The sequence below is a fragment of the Bactrocera neohumeralis genome, chromosome 2 (genome assembly GCF_024586455.1).
Source record: "Bactrocera neohumeralis isolate Rockhampton chromosome 2, APGP_CSIRO_Bneo_wtdbg2-racon-allhic-juicebox.fasta_v2, whole genome shotgun sequence".
Lineage (NCBI taxonomy): Eukaryota > Metazoa > Arthropoda > Insecta > Diptera > Tephritidae > Bactrocera > Bactrocera neohumeralis.
Genome location: NC_065919.1, coordinates 49,449,771 through 49,469,197, shown reverse-complemented (window position 1 = coordinate 49,469,197; position 19,427 = coordinate 49,449,771). Strand labels below are relative to the sequence as shown.

General features: G+C 36.9%; 1 protein-coding gene across 1 annotated transcript in view; it reads right to left on the bottom strand.

Annotated features, from left to right (window-relative positions):
- LOC126750937 (uncharacterized) overlaps nt 1-19,427 on the bottom strand; it is a 179,451-nt gene that overhangs the window by 107,158 nt on the left and 52,866 nt on the right. The gene's annotated exons all lie outside the window — the stretch shown is intronic.

Below are 19,427 nucleotides of genomic sequence, written 5' to 3'. Positions count from 1 at the left end.
GCAGGGTTCGGGACTCGCCACGTAAAAAACACAGCCAATGAAAAGAAGAAAACAGCCTCGGATTCTCTTTCGACGAACAAAGACCTAATTCTACAAGTCTCTCATCATCCCCGTCCTGCTATACGGTGCACAGGTATGGATAATGACAACATCTGATGAGTCGGCGTTACGAGTTTTCGATAGAAAGGTTCAGTGGAAGATTTATGGTCCTTTGCGCATAGGCAACGGCATATACCGCATTCGATCGAACGATGAGTTGTAGACATAATCAGACATAGTTCAGGGAATGAAGACACAGCGGAATGAAAATACTCGAGCTCTGAGAGTATTCGCCGCAGTACTCGCTACACTCGAAATCTCAGATGGGCTCCAAACACCGAAAAGGAAGAACGACTGGGCGCGCTGTTGTAAACTCGACATGACTGTGTAAGCCGTGTTTGCGCCCATAAAAAAGAAGAAGAATCTAGTTCCTTAGTCTTTTGAGAAAACTAACTTCATAAATACTCATTTATTTTGTGTTAAGAGTGATGGGGAGAGTGGAAGACAAAAACAAATAGGACTTAATACAATTTTCCATACATTATATCTCGGCTGGGATTGTCTTCAGTGTCTTCAACGATTTTTTTTTTTTTGGTTTCGACTCATTTGGTGCCATTCGCTAGATTTTTGGACAGTTTCGACGTTATATTCCTAAACTCACATCCCGTCGGCAATAGTGAAACATTTGATGAACAAAGCGTTCTCAGAAACATTGTCAATCAACTCTTTTGCGACCTCTACTCAACGTCGTTTTTGCAAATGTTTAGGTCCTTTGGTAAGAAGTTCTAGGAATGCATTTTTTATACGATTCAGTTTATGCACACAGCTTATTTAGACCAATCCGGGTCAAATTTGATCAGATGGTATATAGAGTTCTGAGTTTAATACGATTGGTGCCATGAATTATGCGGATCATAAGTAACCAAGTGGTCGATAAAATTATCGTATCGGATAAATTTTCAAAACATTATTGAATAGCTGTAAATATGGACTGTTATAGTGTTATAGATCCACAGACTTCACCGGATCTTGATAAGAGTTAGCACTATTAAATAGTGCAAGGTAACAAATGAGCGTTTCTGTTAGTAAAAATTATAGATTTTACTCTAGCACAGCTACCAAAACGCATAATCTTTACGCCCGCTTACCAACAAACAAACAAAAAAACAACAAAAACAGCTTGTACATGCCCCAGTTTAAGAACTTCACACCCAACCGCTGCAATTAGTATTTAATTCACCAGTAATACACACACACACATTAACAAAAGTGCTCAACTGTTACATCACCTCACAAAACTGACGACCTCACCAAGTCCCTACTAAACACCACTCCAAGTAAGTTATGCGGAAAGTGTTCGATATTAATTCCATTTTAATTTCCGTATTTCAGCGGCAATAAATAGTGGAAAATTGCAGCAAAAACAAAAAAGTTAACAACAACAGCAGCAGCAGTAATAATAATCAAGTCATGCTGTCAGAGTTTTGCGCAAAAGTTGTGCAAAGTGCGGGAAAATGTGGAAGAACGTAAAATATTGCGTTGATTGTAAATTTAGAGCAACACACCCACACTGGAGCAGGGAGAATGGGCAAGACCGCCGTTAAATATTGCGCACGGAACTAGAGCACACGTACGCGCCCAGTTACACACCCACACAAACACATGCACACATGCGTCAGTGCACTTGCAAATATATTTATGATTTCATATAGGTGCATATGTACATACATATGTATGTGTGTGTGTTAGTGGGTGCAGAAAATTGAGAAACAATTAAAATGATAAAAGAAAATTATTGCGAAAATTGTGCGCAAACACGACGAAAATAACGAAGACAAGCGGTAAATAAGGTGATGCCTTGGGCGCGGCGAAAATGTTGCAAATATGCGCCTTATATATAGTAATTATATATACCTACATATAGCTTGGCACTCAGCTATAAAAGTGCTCCGTCGCTGCTTGTTTGCGCAAAAAATTCAACCTTATCAGGGTTGCATTAGCAAAAATATAAAAGCATTTATTTATTCTATTTATCAGCGGAGGCATACAATAAGACGTAAATACCTGTGCGCAGGTAGAAGTATGGAAGAAAGTAAAAAAAAAAATAAACAAAAAAAACAGAATTTACCTCAGTTTGCAAACAATTCATTAATTAAACGCGAAAAGCATACCTTGTATAGGTAGGTGCATGAAAGTGCCCTGTAGGAAAAGCTTTGCGTAAATATTCTGAAAACGAGAAAAAACGACAACGTCGTCTGCGCCGAGCTATACACTTCACAAACAAAAATTTTTTCATACAAGAACCTTATTTTGAACTTTCAGTTGTGTGCCAGCTATACGCTTTGGTAGTTCTATATAGGCGGTTCCGACAAATGAGCAGCTTCTTGGGCAGCAAAAAACACGATGCAAAATTTTAAGCGAATATCTCAAAAACAGATGCACTAGTTCTTACTATATATGTATATAGGCAGATAAATAGAGAGAAGGTCTTCGACTATAAAAACCAAAAAAATAAAAACAATAAAATAAACTTAAACTATTTCATATTTTTAGAAATTGTTTTATATATTTTTTTTAGAATAATTCACACTCAAAAATACTGTATTTTAAAATATAATGTCAACATGAATGTATGTAAGTTTTCCGTAAATTTCCATCTTTTTCCATGCTTTAACTTGAGAAAAAACATTAAATATTATATTGGACAGTCGAAAAAGTCTTTTCGTATTTTGTCAATAGATGTCGTTGCAGTCGTATATATCCAGTACTACCAATCACATTGTGTCATACCATATAGTGTTGGAAAGGTGGGATTTTAAGCTTCATTTAACCAAAATGAAAACATAAATTAAATTCGGAAAAGTTGAAAAAAGTTACAGCTGTTCAAAAATTAGTGAAAATAATGAAGAAATTCGCTATATTCCAAAATTTTTTCATTATAATAATATACAAATATATTTTCAAATAAATATTTTTCTGAAGCGAAACAAAAAATCGTAACACACAATTATTATTTCAGGCAGTATTTTTTCCTACAGGGTATTCAAGCGTATGCACTTAAGTAAATTTGGGTATATTTTTGTGTTATTGCACAATTAACCCATTAAGGCGTAAATGTCTAGATAAACAGTATTTGCTACCATAAAGGCACACGTGATACCGATAATACACATAAAAATAACAAAAAGAAAATATAAAAATTATTAAAGTACAAACTGGAACATATGTTTGTATAACCAAAAAAAATATATACAAGTATGTATAGAAAACAAAACAAAAAAAAAAAATAAAAGATAAATTTATAAAAAAAAATCTCATTTAAAAAAATTAAAAAAGAAATAAAATAAATAAAGAAAAATATATATATAAAAATATATATATAAAAAAATATATATAAAAAAATATATATAAAAAATATATATAAAAAATAAAAAAACATAAAAAAATAAAAATAAACAGAAAAACACAAAAAAAATAAACAAACAAAAAATACCTCCGCCAAAAAAAAATTAAACAAAATAAAGTAAAACACAAAAAATTAAAACAAAATCTTTCGATTACATGATTACATACTTATAAAAGTTTGCTCCGTCTTTTGTTTCGGAAAATTTTTTCTCACCGACTCTGAAAACAGAATTTCGAGAAAAAGCGGTAAAGTTTTGGGAGAAGACATTAAGTTCAAAAATTTCTTCAAATATGTAGGCTCATATCTCCGAAGTTTTTGCCGAGTCAACTCCAATTAATTTCGGAGAATATTTTCATTATTGTATATGACCACTCTATATACATACGTGACAAAAACAAAATTCGAGTTCATTAAAATTCATAAATGGATATATAGGGTTTGCCCGGAAAGTAATAGGACTAAGTCGATTTAAAAAAATTTATTGAACCAATCGTTACAATTCTTAAAAAAACTTTCAAAATAGGCGTCACGGAAGGCATTCTGCGAAATAGCCGATACAGCGCTGCCAGCTACTTGGAAGATTGCCTCTTTGTCTCGGAATCACACTCAAAGATCCATGACCCGTCACCTGTGATTACGTTATTCAACAAATGGGGGTCACTTTCACACATGCTCAAATTTTTTTTGGCACACAATTAAACGAATACTTAATCGACGGTCTGAGTTCAAAACTTTGCGCACACGAGTCACATTGTCGGTGTTTGTCGAAGTCGCAGGTCTCCCAGCATGGTCTTCATCAACATCTGGGTATGCCTGCTTGATCATATCAAATGTCTCTGTCGTAGATTTACCGAGTTTCTCACAGAATTTAATCGCGTACCTCTGCTCTAACGAACGCTGCATTTTCGGCTTGCACCACTCACAGAAACACGTCACGCGAAAATGTTTGTCCTCGACAACGCGGAAGAAAATCAGTCCTATTACTTTCCGGACAAACCTTGTAAGAATAATTTTGTTCTAGGTTGCAGTAATGTGGTGGATACGCTTACAGAAATCTACCTACCGAAAGCCTCTGGAAAGCGTTTATAGGCTCTCTGCGCTGTGTATAACGGAGAGTTCTGAGAACCACTCAAACTGCGGCTTTTGAACTAGTGCTACACCTGAAATCTAATCTATAGGCCTTTTCGTTGCTAACTGGACGACAAAATCGGCGGTGCGACTACTGGCTGCAGAACAATGTACATATAGAATCTACGCGTTGGATCGATAGAAGAGTCTGATTAAGAAGTCTAAAGAAGTCACTAAGTTGACTACTCAATATGTACTTCACAACTGAACTCCTTCTCGTATCGCAAAGGACAAAAGCGGGTCTATGCGTGGCTCATTAGCCTACCAGATTAACTAACCACTTATTGCCAACTTTAGTGTACGATGACGAATGGAACAATCAGCCGGCATAAATACCTAAGAATGGTATGAATATTACATATATAGCATAAGCAACTTTTTAATCTTAAAGCAGACTTCAAACATAGCAATTATCAAAGCAAGGATGGCTTATATAACAATAACTAATAATTTAATAATATGATTCGGAATTCCGAATCTCAAAATGTATTATATATTAGTACTTAAATATAATAAAAGTATCAATATGTCGACGAACGCATATGAGGCTTTGAAACTTTGCTGTTTTCTCAGCTGAATCATATTCATTAGTTTTGATTACTTTTCATCATATAGTATGTATACGACTGTATTTTTCAACCACAACAAATAATCCAATGCACACATTAGTGCACGTAGCGCGGTTGTTATCAAAAGGCAAATGGGAACAAAGTCGCCTTGAATTATATGTGACAAACGAATTTTCAATTAAATAATCCTTTTTTCAGATTATTTTCCCATGTTGCACGCACAACACACCCGTACATACATATGTACAGTCGGCTGGGTCAACAGCCTCACTTGAGGCGTACTCCAAGGGGACCTTGTTTGTTGTCCACTATGACTATTTGCTATCAGGAATGCGCACACTTTTGAGTGGCAACAACAAATATTTACATACATACAGACATACATACTGATAGATTGCTTAAATTGGCGAAATTCAGAGTGCAGTTGTTCAAATGTTTAACATGATTAAACAGCGATGATTTTAATTGCTTTGTCGCTAGTTAGCTGATTGCCGCATACACAAGTGGATCATTGTTTGACTAACGAATACAGTCCCAAGTGTGTCTATATGGCTAATTTTAATTGAAAGTTATTTTCGGCAATATATGTGTGTGTGCTTGTACGCCGGTTCGCCTTTTCTGGAACGTTGCAAGTTTGATGATTGGAAAACACGAGCGAAAAAACTAGGAATCGCAGCGACAAGGTGCAACTTTAGCGGAGTTGATTGGAGTGGAAATTTGGTGTTATACAGTGCACAGCGATCTCAAACTATTAAAAATAATCAAATTTTATAGAAGTTAACTTCCATATGAGGGACTTAAATGCAACCTTCTGTCCAGCGAGTGAATTTTTTAAGCAAAAAAAATCGTGCCATACCAAATCTTGAATATACGGTGGAGGAGTTAGCAGATCATTCGTACTTCGTAGAACTATGTTACGTTCGGCGAGCCAATAATTAGGCTTAGTAGAGTCCTGTGACCGTTTTTTACATCTCCAAATATTCGGTCTGGATAACAGTTTCCATAATTCCAGAAAATGGTAGTCATAACCTTTTCGGACGACAGAACAGTCGCCGCATTTTGGAGCAGGAACCCAGTGAATACTATTGTATCGATTGTTCATTGTTCAACGGCCTGTGATGGTCGAAACTTCTTCATATTGCGCTTAAATCGTTAAATTTATTGCATTTTTCTTCTTCTTATTCTTAATTGGCGTAGACACCGCTTACGCGATTATAGCCGAGTTAACAACAGCGCGCCAGTCGTTTCTTCTTTTCGCTACGTGGCGCCAATTGGATATTCCAAGCGAAGCCAGGTCCTTCTCCACTTGGTTCTTCCAACGGAGTGGAGGTCTTCCTCTGTTTCCCCCGGCGGGTACTGCGTCGAATACTTTCAGAGCTGGAGTGTTTTCGTCCATTCGGGCAACAAGACCTAGCCAGCGTAGCCGCTGTCTCTTAATTCGCTGAACTATGTTAATGTCGTCGTATATCTCGTACAGCTCATCGTTCCATCGAATGCAATATTCGCCGTGGCCAATGCGCAAAGGACCATAAATCTTTCGCAGAACTATTCTCTCGAAAACTCGCAACGTCGACTCATCAGTTGTTGTCATCGTCCAAGCCTCTGCACCATATAGCAGGACGGGAATAATGAGCGACTTATAGAGTTTGGCTTTTGTTCGTCGAAAGAGGACTTTACTATCAGTTGTCTACTCAGTCCGAAGTAGCACCTTATGGAAGGAGTAATTTGCGTTAGATTTCCAGGCTGACATACTATTTGGTGGTGTTTATGGACTTTTCTCACCTTATTCTCCATGGCAGGGGCTCTTAGGCACCTGGTTGTGTATTAAAAAAGACTTGCGATCACATTGAAATTCGTTTAACCAATCGCCATCGAAGGATTTCGGCTAATCGAACTCGAACACTGGCCACAGTGGCGCCAAGGGTAGCATCAGATGACCGACCAATATTGCTTTTTATATTTTTTCTAAAATCTGTGGAAACTACGAGTTCGATTGGCTGAAGTTTCGACAGTAAGCGTCTGCGTGCATCTAGATCTATGAGTTCAAGGGTCACTTGAGCTCTTTCATAGCTGAGCGCTCAACTTAATTAAAGCTTACATCTAACATTTTAGCTTTAGAAGCTCATTTATTTTCATTAAATAAAGAATCAGACTTATTTTTTTTCATAAAATAAATTTAATAACCTCCACAACCCGAAATCTAACTTTCTGGAACAAGAACACAGCTGCAATAATTAGATTAACTGCAATGGAAATTAATTAAAAAATCACTTGCTCAGAGTTGACTAAGTTTGCTGCCACACGCGTCATCTAAACGAACTGTAGAAGGGGTGAACAAATATGGCAATACAAATCACGCCAAAGCGGTTGCCGCCCCTCCAGCATTTTCACTTTCGTCCACAGCACATGGAAAGGAAAAACTTCACACATATTTCGTGCAACTATCGCACAAATCTTCGGCACGAAATTTTCGCTTTTAATTGAAAAATCGAACAATACCACACCCCCCACTCCCCAAAAAAAAGGAAACTTTGGCTGCAACTACACGTTGAGCTCATCCTTTGTTAGTTGTTTTAATTTCACTCTATTCTCGAGTTCTAATTGTGGGAATATTGCAGCGATTGCGGAATGGATGTAAAGCAGAAGGAGTCAACGACTTTTAATTGCAATAGGAACTGTGTAAAATGAGCACTACTGACAGGCAAAAATGGGGCGAAAATGAGTAGTAGTTGAGCGGAGCATAAAGGACGAAGGAGAGGCAGAAGCAAAGTTGCGAGCTCGCAGAAATGAAGAGCCAACCGATACTACGGCAATAAAAAGCACTGCAAATGAGTGCACTTTCGTTTGGTTGTGTGGGGAGCGCTGGCCGGTAATTACTACGCCACACTGTGGTGCCACGCGAAGTCGAACACACACTATGTCAGGGGAGTAGGAAAAAGTGGAAAGTGAAAAATATATTTTCTCTTGTTTTTGCATGCCACAACGAAACGGGTGTAAACAGTGAAGAGCGGTGAGAAAAAAAACTGAACTACAAAGTGCAATTTAAGTTGGTCTATAGAACCTTTACGCCAAGCCACGAATATCGGGGAGATGGCGAACCACGGAGACTGGGCTGGTGATGACGATGGACGCGCGCTAAACTACCCAACGCAAAGTCCATGCTTTTGCACTGAGAACTGGGTGAGTGCAACAAATATATATCGCTATACATATGTATGGCTCCATGTCCACGCCGGTTCGTGAATTGAAGGGCATGCAAGTATAGCAAATAAGCTTTGGTTTAGTATTACCTCCTTGCGCTTGGCATTGAAAAATGTACATATCTTATCGACTGTGGCACGCTACAAGCACCCCTACTTATAAGCGCACACGCCACTATATATGTACATACAGCACATAAGTACCTTGTTGCTCGACTGTTGACAGACCAATGGATGTACGGACGGGTGGGCCGTTCTGCTGTCCACTGCATTGAACTGTCTGCCGCAGCAGTTGGTTGATTTGTCTGCTCGTCTCTTTTACTATTTTGTAGTTTTTACTCAGCAACTCAGCACCAACTTAGTTCATTCGTCTGTCCTTCGCTTGACTGGATGTCCGTCCGTCGTGCAACGTCAGCCGTCGGTCGTCGCCGACTGAACGCTCCCAATTGTTGTACTTTGCCATTTGGCGTGGTTGTTTATGGCCTGTTGTCAGCAATGACACGCGAATTGCAAAAGTTAATTTAACCACCAGCAGCAATAGCAACAAAAACAGCCAACAAGCAGCAGCAACAGCAGCGACTAGATGAACTTCGCAGCAAACATCAACAACATCAGCACCATCAACACCAGACCATCACAATCACCATTAGCGGCACAAATGGCCGACGAAGTTGACAGCAACCAAATGGTTGGAAATAATGGACGATGGGCAATTGGAAATTGGCAACAAGCAAAACAGACAGTTGGCGAATGGTGCTTTAGCTAAGGAGCTACAATTTTTGCAAATATAATAAGCGTCTTCACTGTGTAGCGAAATGCACACCACTCCTACAGCATTGCACTTCGCCGCTGAACTTTGAAGGAAGTTAGTAAATAAAACTATATACAGAAAATGGCAATTAACTCGGGATGCGAGTAGTAAAAAAAAGGAACTAATCTGTACTGGAAGGCTAAGTCCTTTCAAGCGAAAGTCTGGAGACGAAAAATGGAGGCTGTTCTAAATTGGATCTCATTTGAAAGTATGACATTGTTACGAACTATAAACTCAAAACAAAAAATAATCAAACATCAAGTAACCATGAATAGAAAAACGGTTCTTCTACACTTTTGTGCTCAGAAATTATGAATTTTTAGCTAAAAGCAGAGAGGAGCATTGTCAAATGACGACAACAAAGGATAGCAACGATTTTCTCTCACAAACATCGAAGACGGATTCAAAAGAAACGAACACTTAAATAACGTGTTCCACGAGGTTTCCAACATTGAAAACTGTTGGATTTAATGACCTGCCGTACTGAGACTATTGAAATGTTTTAAGAGATCTGTAAAACCAAAATAAAAGCGTTAAAGTCCTTCCAATTTTTTGCGAGTTGTGATAGACTATTCCAGTTAGTATGAGAGTTTTTGAAGTCGGTAGCTACAATGCGTCGCCATGCAGTTTTCAGAATTCCATAAGTTCTGGACCCTTGTGGATTCGAAAAAAGAGCAGCTCTGCAAAACTCATCAGTATTTTTGCATATTGTATGCCCTCGCCAGCCAAATCGTCTATAGTTCGAAGGGGTCTTTCCCCAGTAGATCTCGATTGGAGATGATATGAGGCCAGCAGATCCTAAAAAATTTTCGTAAACACGAAAGACTTGCAAAAGACTGCAGTTTTCAATAGATCGTGATTGGAGATGATACGAGGCTACCAGATCCTAAAGATTTTTCGTAAACACGAAAGACATGCAAGAGACTGCAGTTTCCGTAACAACGATTTGGTTAAGGAACAGGATTTCACGCTGCAATTAAGAATAAGAAATTTAATGCTTACTGAAATAGATTTAGAGGACCAGATGAAGTTCAACACAGCAAACGCACCACTCGCTTTATATATTTGATTGGTAATGTCCTTAGCAGAAGCTCCAAAATTCTGTTTTCTATGATATTTGTTTGTCGTACATAGTCAACCCATTGGATTGCTCTTGGATTTGCTTCTGCATAATGCCTAGTGTGACAATATGAGCGGAACACAATCTGTTTGTGCAAAAGCCTGCCTGTTGCCTCAGTGATCCTGCAAGGTGGGCCTGTATTCGGTTTAGAAGTAGTGAGAGTTTTTGTTGGGATTACATTCGATCAATGGGATCCCTTATGATACGGACGCAAGTATGACTCGACTCACACAACCTCCAGCTCGCCTCGGAAAAAACAGAGCTACTATTGCTAACAAATAAGCACATACCCCTCGAAATAAGTTTGCAAACGACTACGTATATTCTTAGGACACAAAAAGCAGTAAACTACCTAGGCGTAAGATTGGACACTAGACTAACCTTCTGGGTACGAATCTAGCACGCCGCAGGAAAGGCAGCGAAAATCACCTCACAACTTAGCAGACCAATGGCCAACATAAGGGGCCCCAGCCAAGAACAGAGAAAGTTCCTAATGTCGAGGCAATCAGCGTCCTATTATACATAGCTGGGATGTGGGCAAATGTGCTTGAAAAGGAAAACCGTCGAAGGTAGTGGCCAGAGTACACCGCAGCCCTCAGAGTTGCATCAGCCTAATATTAGTTGGAAGCGGTAATGATCCTATTGACTTACTGGCATACGAATGGAAAAAGCTGTGGGAGCTAAAGAAAGCATCCGATATAACAAGAAGGCAATAGAACAAATAAAGAAAGACACAGTAACAACATGGCAACGAAGCTGGGAGAATGGGAGTTGGACTAATAAAAGACCTAAACTTATGGACAAGGCGTAAGTTTGGAGAAGTCGACTTCTACACAAATCAGTTGTTTTGCACGGATACTGCAAAAAGTATCGCCACAGAATGGGAAAAGTCGAAGGCCGTCCTGCTTATACAATGACGCGACAGAAGATGAAGCTGAACACACATTTTTTGAATGTGTGCGATGGCAAGGAGAACGCACTGGTTGGCCCAATAAACGCGGACATTTTAATCAGCGTCATGTTGGAGAGTGAAACAAACTAGGAAATTAGCTGAAGTAATGTTAATGTGGTTCCAGGGTGGGCGACTATTCCTTAGACGGGGAGAGGGTTTTTAGTGGCCTGCAAGTGGCACATACCGTTGCTGTGACGACAGCACTGATGATGTGGGAGGCTTTTTCACCCCTTCACCCGCAAAAAACCAAATCCGTATGTATTGTTATAAAGTCATGAATTCAATAATTCTTCCGAAAAGAAAAGAATAACTTTCAAAACACTTTTTGGGAGCACCCAAGGCAACAACAACAAGGAGGAAAAAGTACATAAATATAATATAGCGGATCAGTGTGGGTATAACATTCTATTCTAGAACTGGAAAACAAATAGAAGGAATCACCCGTGATATATTATAAGACAATCAACATAAAGTGTAACTATAAAAAACCTATGAGAAAAAAATGAATCAAAAGAGGCGTAAAACAAGCAAATGCTAATAAATTTGCAATAAAGACATCATTAACCAAACCAACAAACATAAAAAAAATTAAATAAACAAGCAATCGGTAAATCACGTGAAATCATTTGACGCCCACACAAAACCATTAACAAATTAATAAAGCCAATGCTGATGCGAGTATTAACCATTTTTGGAATGTGTGAAGTGGCTAATTTCGTGTTTTGTTTTGATTACATGCTTCTGTGGTGTTTTTTGCCGGACCAGACTAAATAAAAATATTTTTGGCGAAATCACATGAATTAAACTGAAAGAGAAAGATACAAAGAATTACCATACAAGAACACAAAAATTCCAAAGAGAAAAAAATTCATATAAAATAAAGAAAGATGAGTGGGAAAAATGTACGTAAGAAATAAAAAAAAATTAAAACAATAGAAAAAAAAAAAAAAATAAAAAAAAAAAAAAAAAAAAAAAAAAAAAAAAAAACTAAAAAAAAAATAAAAAAAAAAAAAAAAAAAAAATAAAAAAAAAATCCAAAAAAAAAAAAAAAAAAATAAAAAAAAAAAAAAAAAAAAAAAAAAATAAAAAAAAAAAAAAAAAAAAAAAAAAAATAAAAAAAAATAAAAAAAAAAAAAAAAAAAATTAAAAAAAAATAAAAAAAATAAAAAAATGAAACAATAGAATTAAACAAGCTTTTTTTTTGCTCGAATTGCTATACCAGCATATTTTGCAAATGAGCGTGAAAACATGTTGCTGAGAGACGCAACTGATTTAGTTTTACAAGCGCTTTGTTGAGAGCGTAGGCGTGGGAGTTTCACTCGCTTCGAATATGCCGCCAGACAATTTAACTGTTTGCGAAACAAAACGTGCTTGAGTGATGAATATCAACTACATACATGTACATATGTTTTGTAAACAATATTTTTGCTTTCATTATCTGCGGGCTAAAGGGTTATTTATGCGCATAAATACTTTCAAGTACGTATAGAAATCTCACGCACTGTGACAAGGTCAACCGAGCGACATTTAGTGACATGTCCATTTACGCTTAAAAAACGTAACCACATACGGCACACACACACAAAAGAAAAAATATTGCATAAGTGGCGCACTCACTGTCGTGCTGGCATTTTTACGACCTCAGCAGACCGACCACAACAACAACAGCACGAGGAAGGAAAAAAGCGCGCACATTGAGTGGTAATTAAAATACTTTAAATTCCATTACAAGTACGTTTACAGCAGCCGCCATACCCACAAATATACGTAGCCTCCATAGTGTATATGTACGTTCATAAGAAATATTGTCTTGGGAATCTATCAACTTTTTGCAATATTATTTTTATGGTCGATTCAATGCTTTTGCGCGGCAAAAACTTACTCACTCCACCATTGCCACACCGCAGAGGCATAAAGACAATGAACGTGCGACGACGTAGTGCTCTGCAAACTCATCCTTGCATAGTTTTTTGCGCTCTCAATCGCATTAATGCATTTAATATTCACTCGGACTTTTTTAATAGCCGTCCAACTGATGGTTGTCATAAATCAGGCGTGCCTTTAGCGACGTCACTCCACTTAAGTGAATGAATCCATCAAAATCCTAGTAATGGCAATTACATGTAGTAAGCACGAGGGAGGAGTAAACTCTACTCTGGTTAGAGTTGATGGGCGCAGAAGTGGCCGCAAAGGCAGTTAAAGCATCGACTGCTGGCCGGGATAGAGTTTATTAGTTTGCGCTTTGTTTTAGTGCGAGTATTTGTAAATTTAATTGCGTTTCTTAGAATTGGTTTAATGTTGGGATGGCAAATGATTTTAAGATCAAGCGGATTATGGATGAACTTATAAATTTAGGAAAGAACTTATAAATGTCATGAAGCGCTCCGAAAAAAATAAATAAAAAAAACGAAAGGTTTTCATTTTAATTCTCGCTAAAAAAAGAGAGTGCGACAAGTCCTTCTCGTAACAATTTTAGAGTGCTTTTGACGGCAGCATGTATTAGTCGTGACGTCATGAACGAAAAAACGAAAAACGTTGTTTGCAATTCTTATGGATGTTTGACATGTCGTTTCATTTTTGATATAATGTACCAAAAAGTTAATTGTTTTAGTAGTCTCTTTTGGTAGATATGGTATTTTGGTCATGTACAAATACTAAGATTCTTGCTTAGCCTTTTCGATAAAATATTATTTCATATTGAGAACTAACGAGTCATCCAAGTAGAGGTTCTTTCTTCAATAGCCTTTTTTTTACAAAATAAAGGTCGTGTCAAACTGTCATGCTATTTTTGTTAAGTATTTTTTGACATTTCATTGTGGAAATACTTACACTCGAACAACATTTACAAATCGTTCAACTTTTTTACAAAAATTGACGTTCTGTAAAGAATATGATTCGCGCGCTTCGCTCAACTTATCGTCAAAATAATCGGCCTACTGAGTGTGTTATTCACAACAGCATCACCCTTTTTGAGACCCAGCATTCATTATTGGAAAATAATCGACCGAATAGACCATGTCCAGCAGGCAGTGAAGAAAATATAGCAACCATAGCTGAGAGTGTACACGAAGACCGGGGAGAGTCGATTTGGCGCCGTTCGCAGCAACTCGGTCTGACGTATGGAACGACTTTTGGCGCATTTTACATCGAAATATTAAATTGAAAGCGATATCGCTTCGCTCTATGGGCTCTTGAAAAGTTCCAAGAAGATCCGACGTTTTCGAGTCAAATTTTGTTTAGCGATGGAGCCCATTTCTGGCTGAATGGGTATGTAAAAGCAAAATTGCCGCACTTGGGACGAAAGGCAACCTGAAGACATTCAAGAGCTGCCATTTCATCCAGAAAAAGCAACGGTTTGGTGTGGTTTGTTGGCTGGTGGAATCATCAATCCATATTTCTTTAAAAATAACGCCGATGAGAACGTAAACGTCAATGGTGAACGTTATCGCGTCATGATAACAGACTGATCTCGGCAACATTTGGTTTCAACAAGATGGAGCCACTTCTCACGCATCGCATATATCAGTGGATTTATTGAGAGAACATTTCAGTGAGCACGTTTCGGGCCGGTCGATTGGATAGCAACATCATATGATATCACACCATTAGATCTTTTTCCTGTGGTGGTATGTAAGGTCTATGGTCTATGCGATCAATCCCGCTTCGATTCAGGCCTCGGAGCAAAACATCACGCGTGTCATTCGCCAGTTACCAGTCGAAATGCTCGAACGAGTAATCGAAAATTGAACTCAACGGATGAACCATCTGAGCCATAGCCGCGGCCAACATTTGAAAGAGTTAATTTCCAAATAATTATTGCAAAAGAATTGTTCTCTGTTTTTTCTTAAAAAAAAAAGTAAGGAGTCTCGAAATGGATCAACCTCTATATTGAAAATTCAAAGCACACATTTCTCTTTTGTTGGTTTATTGCGGTTGATTTCTCCAACAAGTTATGGTTTACCAAATTATGCAATTGGAATTTCAAGATAGACTTTATATATTTTTTAAGTTTAACTGTAACCTAAACCTCTGGAGTTGTTAAATTTTTTATTTTAATGGCTGTTTCCTGTAGCTACAGACAACCAACAATTTACTAAAAGCAATCTTTGGTGAACGCGTGAAGCTGTGGCGTAGTATGGCCTCCGAGATCGTGAGATTCAACATCGCTGGACCACTTTTGTGGAGTTATGTGAAATCGCTTGTCTACATACGACTTCAATTGCTGCAAAAAGTGGTCGAAAGTTGTATCTCTCGTCTGGAAGTTATACGAAATAATTTTTAAGGCCAAGTTTCTCCAAACAATTTTGAAAAAATCGAATTTTTTTTTATAAATTGCTACTATATACTCGTAGAAATAGTATAGAATTAGTCCCGAAGGTCAGCAAGACCGAGAGGCAGGTATAAAAGAGTGAGGAGCGCTGCGGAGCTACTGCGTGCCTTTGGTTTAAACTGATTTTTCTCCGAACTACGTTTTTTCACATGGATGACACCCTCATTTCAAAACTATTGCACTTATCGATATGAGCCAAACGGCATTTTACTCTTTAGATGTCTGGCTATGGCCTCAAGCAGAACCAGAAATATTCATTATTATTTAAAAAAGTTATAAACAATTAAAAGTGAAAAAAGGGTTAAAAAAATCAAAAGTCCGCCTTTTTTTTCATTAAAAATGTTTCATTCTGCTTGAGGCCATAGCTAATTCGATGCAGAACATGAAACCGTTTTGTCTTTTGCTTTCAGATGATTCTTTTCCAAGAAATGATGTCATCCATCTACGAATCCATCTACGGATGAGTTTCAGCAGCCATTTTCAGACCGCAATTTTGAAAAAAATAAATAAAAAAAAAATTTTAAGTAATTTAATATATGTACTTTCATATGTAAAAAGAATTGATTACTCAACATGTTTTGTAATAAAAATAAAATGTATTGAAAAAAATTACGTTTTTTAGAGGAACCTGTCCTTAAAACATAATGACGAACTTTTATCTTTTTAATAAAGCTAAATTCCTAGCCATAACAAACTTTTAAAAGCGTTTTAATGCCTCTTGAAACCACATGACTGAAAAAACGCGCCTTGTATTAGGAAATTTTAAAAATTTAAAGCTAAATGAATGCTTAGCTAAAAAATTATGGAAGGTCAAGAATTTAGGAGACAAGAAAAAAGTATTTTTATTTTGCAGAAACAATAAATAGAAAGTATTTAGAAGAATTAGAATTAAATATAAGAAATAGTAGATATAAATTGTGTAGATGTTGCAATGTGGTCTTATATTAATATGCCATACACTTTGTGGCTTTCAAATATTTTGAGTGGGGACTGGCAATATATTTAGGAATGGCTAAGTGAAAATATTTTGTGAAATTTACTATTGCTATTATTATATAGTAATTTCGTAATGCAAACATTAAAACAAAAACAATAAAATTCTTCTCTAAATTTTTAATTTTTTAGTTTTAATTTTTTTTTTATTTTATTTTTTTTTAATTTTTTTTATTTATTTTTTAGATTTTTTTTTAGTTGTTTCAAGCAAATATTTTAGATAGCAAAAATATATGTACTATATTAATTTGCTAAACCCTGGTATTTGCGCTGCCAAAACAATTAATCACACCGCTGAGCATTACACAACACACACTTAGCACAAAAATTTAACATACAAACAAACGTATCGTCACCTAAAATGCAAAATAACTTAACATCACTTCTCATAAATTTAGAGACGAAGAAAAACGTTATAATAGAAACCACTCATATTGAAACAAAATTTGAGTTTTGGTTATAAAATGGTTATATGTTGGTTATATACTGGTTATATATTGGTTATATCTGACAGTGGAAGCTGAAAATTTTATTCTACATATAAATACATGTGTGTATGTAATAAGTATGATGTCGTGAATCGTAAGCAATAAAAAACTCAATTTCGATTTTTTGATGATACGTTGTTTTGCATTTTAGGTGACAATATAAGCTAGAGCGAAGTGAATTTCTGCATGCGCGCCGTCGCTTAAGGGTTTAAATGCCACGCGTTGGTTGACAGCGGTGCCACAATGTATGTACATATTTATTATTATTGTACAATAATTACATAAAATATTTGAGTTGCTGACAGCTTGGCGACAACAAAATAAAATATAAATAAATACCTGTGAGCACACACACACACACACACATGTATACTATAAATACTCAGGATTGCACAAAAATATTTGGCAATGATCCACCCGAAAAACAACAACAAAATACTTATTTCAGAATTCAAAACACCAGAGAAAGCATGTCAAAGGAATGCAATAAAGAAACAAGAGCAGCAGCGAGAGGCGAAATATTAAAAGTTGACAACAGCGCACGTCGCCAGCAAAAATCCAATGCAGTGACGGCAAGTGACAGCAACGGAGCGACACATACACACACACACACACACAAGCAAACATTTCGATATATTTATGAGCAACACGCTGAAAGTGTTGTCGAAAGGAGGAACAGGGCTCGCTCACTGGCCTACGGGAGACGGGGTTGGTGGCGCGCCGCACGCAATGCGATGCTCGATTGAGCAAATGATGTGGCGTCGCTGCCGCCGCAATTCGTCTAAAAACTAATGCCGGCCTTTTCCATATTATTAATATTCGCACTTGCAAAAGAAAATTTTTTGTGGAATCTGAAAAACATAAGCAACAAAAAACGGGCAGCAATGCAGCTGCAGCAAGCCAGCAGCAAACAAATCAAAGCACAAGCATTAAATAAAATGAAAAATGTATAAAAAAAAGGGGGGAATGGGCAAAAGAAAAAGCTCAAGCAAGCGGCGTGTGAGCGAGTTTGTGGTGAATGAACGATCATCGAGTGAGTTGTTGTTGTTGGTGCGTGCGTGCGTCGTAGGGGAGATGCGTCGAAGCATTCGCCGATGAAGCCCTTCCATGCCCACAAATATGTCACTCTCGCTGTTGCTGCAGCAACAAAAACAAAATGAACAACAACAACAACAGCAACAAACAATAAGCACATTGAATTATTCACAAGTGGGGTGAATGAATTGAGAAAGCGCCAAGTATTTCAGCATTTTGCTTTTCTTTGCTACTATTTTTTATGTGCCATGCTGTGTTGTTGTTGTTGCTTCACACTCAACTATGTATTTTATGCTTTCAGTTTCCAGTTTGCGTTGCTGTTATTGCATTTAAATACATGTCTGCGTTTCTTTACATGTGAGTATGTATGTATGCACGTATGTATATGTATAATAAGTGTGTGTGTGCGTATCTGCGCATATTTTAATTATGCATACCTTCGCCGGTGTTGCTGTTGTTGTTGTTGTCGTAGTTGCAGCAGCAGCACTCAACCCACATAGGATTATAGATGGCCGCCTTCGAGCGCCTATGGATGGCGCGCGCAAAGAATTTCTGCGTGTAGGCTTACAAATCGGTGACAGCAACAAAATTACAAAAACAAAAAAATAACATGAAAATATGTGTGTAAAAATTCATAAGATAATTTATTTGGTATGGAAGTGTGCAGGAGTATTGCGCGCGTTAGCTAGGCATGGCGTTGCACAATTCTGTTGGCAGCACCTACTTTGATGTGGACATACATACTTTTTGGCATAATGGAAATTTGTAGCAGACATTTTGTATGGCAAATGAAAAAACGCATGACATAAAATAAGTTTGAAGGCATGTTTAAGTAGTTGTAAAGAGAAATATTATAAATATTTTCAAGTTTTTGCTATGTGAAAATGTGTGGCATTAAAAATAGATAAAAAAAATATAAATTTCAAAATTTTTGGAATTTTTTTCTTAAAATATTTTAGAAAAATATCTGTCAGATCTGTCAGAAGTCCGAAGCTGAATCTTTAAAGTTTTATAAATATTTTTATAAACATAAACCGTCGAAAAATAAATATACACACATATCGACACCTGAAATGCAACACAACGAATCATTAGAAAAAAATCGAAAATGACTTTTTCATTGCTTACGATCATATTATATAATTATATACATATGTATGTACATATGTCGCATACAATTTCCAGCTTCCGCTGTCAGATATAACCAATATATAACCAGTATATAATCATTTTATAACCAATATGCAACCAATTTATAACCAGTATATAACCATTTTATAACCAAAACTCAAATGAATTATGTTTCAATATGAAAAGTGATGCTTATTTTGCATTTTGGGCGACGATATGTTTAAT